General features: G+C 32.8%; 1 long non-coding RNA gene across 1 annotated transcript; it reads right to left on the bottom strand.

The window, feature by feature from the left end:
• Positions 1 to 965: 965 nt before the first annotated feature.
• On the bottom strand, positions 966 to 2,578 carry LOC145033436 (uncharacterized). Its single transcript, XR_013677551.1, has 3 exons — positions 1,259 to 2,578; positions 1,121 to 1,176; positions 966 to 1,034 (listed from the first exon to the last, which is right to left on the bottom strand). It is a non-coding gene; the product is annotated as an uncharacterized LOC145033436 (long non-coding RNA).
• Between the last annotated feature and the right edge of the window lie 613 nt (positions 2,579 to 3,191).

Here is a 3,191-nt window from a genome sequence, read left to right as displayed (position 1 = left end):
AAAGAGCATGAACAATAATTGTTGAATCAATTAAATTAAGAATCCTATATTGAGCACATTATATACAAGATCTTTAAGCTTTGATTCACCCATGATTATTAGCCTTGACCTTCTTGAAATAATTGTAACAAGTTGTCGGCCAACAATCCCGCATTGTTTTAGTTACTTTATGTTAAAGGTCATTATTAATTTCCACAAACTATGATCGATATATGAAAATTTTGGTACTATTTTGCCAAATAGTGGAATATCATTAATTTTCAAACAATATACTCGATATTCCGTATTTCCGTATATGTTTTATAATTTAAATTAACCATGTAATGTCATATTTTTGAATATTTGTTATTCTCTAGAAGTTTTATAAATAATATTAATTATTTCGCTATGCAAACGATTTTCTTGTGTTATTCAAAACATCAATGTAACCAAAATAAGAATATATAACGGTTTCAGATTAAGTCCAACCGACCTTAAAAATGGTGGGAAAATGACAAATCTCATTCCAATCGGCTATCATATTGGCTGCTAATTTTGTGCAGAAAACTTTGGCCGCCATAATCGTATATGTACCAATAATTTATCAGCAAGTTGTATATTCATAATAGTATATACAATTAATAGGGATGTCAAATGGGGCAAACGGGAGGGGAGCGGAAATAGGTGCCCCTGTCCCCGGTCCCACCCCGGATCCCCCGTTTACACAGCCCCTGGTCCCGCCTCCGTTCCCCTGGTTCCCCGGCTTAAAATTGATTTTTTTGCTAAAAAACTGCTTTGTTTTTGGCAAAAATACTATTATAATAAATTTAAAAGCTTAAAACCTAATATTTTAGAAACTAAAAAATTAAAAATCCAACAATTCCAACAATCTTACAATCTTACAAAGACAAATCCAACAATCTTATGAAGACAAATCCAACATTACAAATGCAAAATACGACAAATCTAAAATTACAAATATAAAACACCAATTCACTAAATCTTCAGTATTCATTAATTTTCTTCAACTCTTCATTCACTGACATTCCAATATCCTCCATAAATAAATAACAAAAATAATAATAAAATAAATTATTATATTAGTTTATTCAATACAAAACGACAAATTGAACAAGCTTACCTCAAGTCCCTCGTCGTCTTCATTTGAATGTACATCATCACCATCAATAACACAACCTAACAAAGAAAAAATAAATAAAGGTAATAAGTATAATATATTAAAATGAATTAAAAAACAATGGTTCAAGCAAACTCATACATATTTTTTTACCCTCCCATAACCAATTTTGAATGCATATGGTAGCTTCAATTGTTGACGGAAGAAGTCTACTCCTATGTGGACCAAGGATTCTACCAGTTGTAGAAAAAGAAGACTCTGAAGCAAAAGTGGTGATATGAATGGCTAATATGTCTTTTGCAATCAAACACAATGTAGGATACTTAACCCCATTTAACTTTCACCAACCTAACACATCAAACTCATGAATCCAGGGTAAAGTGTCTTCCTCTAAGTACCTTTCTAATTCATTTTTTACAAAAACTTCACTAGTAGAAGAATTCCATGAAAAGAAAGCATCTAATGAGTCCATGTTACTTGCGGGAGCTGCATCTCAACTAGAAGTGGGCTTACTAGTAATATCATCATTACTTGCTTGACTCATAACACTTGACTCATATCATAGATATATATCTTCACAAATTTGACGAACTTTTTGAATTTCATCTTTTGCATTATCTACTCCATAGATAATAGGAAAAAAAAACATACTCTAGGAGCTTCATCTTAAACCTTGGATCCAATATCGTTGCCATAGCCAACACCCCGTGACTTTCTTTCCAATACTCATCAAACTTTGTAATCATATTTTTTGACATTTCGCTTATTTCAATGAAACTAGATGTATCCCATTTCTTTAAAGCAAACTTTATTTCACATATTTTGGGGAAAAAATGTTGGTTGTTGGATATTTTGTTCCCGAAAATAATTATGTGACATTATAAAAGATTTTTAGTCTATCACAAAGCTCACTTGCCAAAGCCCACTCTTTCTCATCGGCTGCATTCTTAGATTGGGGCTCACGTTGTTGTAACCGACAAAACACCTTCTTGTATTTCAAAGTTGTGGAAAGCATTAAATACGTAGAATTCCATCGTGTTTTACAATCAAGAACTAGGTTTTTTTCACAAGAAACATTCTCACACTTTGCATTTTTTTGAAATGTATCAAGTCTTCTTGGTGTAGCTATCCAAAAACTACAATTGTTACGCACTTTCTCAATCCCATATCCAAAAACATCCAACCCACTCCTCACAATTAAATTCAAAATATGCGTAACACATTGCATATGAAACATGCTTCTACCCAAAATCAAGCTATCAAAAGGTAGTTTGTCTACCATCAAATCTATCATGCAATATATTTGTTGAACAATTATCAACAGTTAAAGTTGATAATTTTTTATCTATGTTCCAGTCCACCAAACTATTCATCAACACATTAGTTAGTTTCTTAGCAATATGGAGACATGACACATATATAAACCTACCAGTTAACAAAATAAATTCAATTTAATTAAAGAATGCATACTAATAGATTAAAGAAATTAATATAAATTAAGTATTACCTCAAAAGACGACTTTGTAATTGCCAAGAATCATCAATGAAATGGGCTGTCACTGTCATGTATCCTTTTTTTTTGGTAGTTGGCAGTCCACACGTCGGTAGTTATTGCAATCCTACCTTGAATACTCTCCAAAAAAATGCATCATCCTTGCCTTTTCCTCATCGTACAACTTAATGACATCAGATCTAGCCGTGTTTCTACAAATAGGCCTAAAAAGTGGTTGGAGGCCTTGACAAAAATCTCTAAAGCCTTCGCGAATCGTCATAGTTGTAACATCCTGTTTCAGATCATTTCCATTTCAGGATGGTGATCAAGGATTGGGTATTAGCAGGCGTAGGATCCTTGAAGAATTAGTTTTGGGCTCATTTGGAGGTGGATGATGTATATTGGATGATTCAGGTATTCGGTTTGTGTTTTGGAGTTAAAGAGTATTTCGGTAATTTTTCAGCTCGGGCTTCCATGGAAATTAGATGTTTTTCAGGATATGGTAAGGTAGGTACGAGTCGATTAAATCATAGAGCTTCTCGTTACCTTTTCATGGATATATGGATCATTAGAATCGGATGT

This window comes from Lactuca saligna, chromosome 3, assembly GCF_052625555.1.
Source record: "Lactuca saligna cultivar CGN05327 chromosome 3, ASM5262555v1, whole genome shotgun sequence".
NCBI classification, from domain to species: Eukaryota; Viridiplantae; Streptophyta; class Magnoliopsida; order Asterales; family Asteraceae; genus Lactuca; species Lactuca saligna.
The sequence above is the reverse complement of the archived record's forward strand: the minus strand, read 5'-3'. Positions and strand labels throughout refer to the sequence as shown.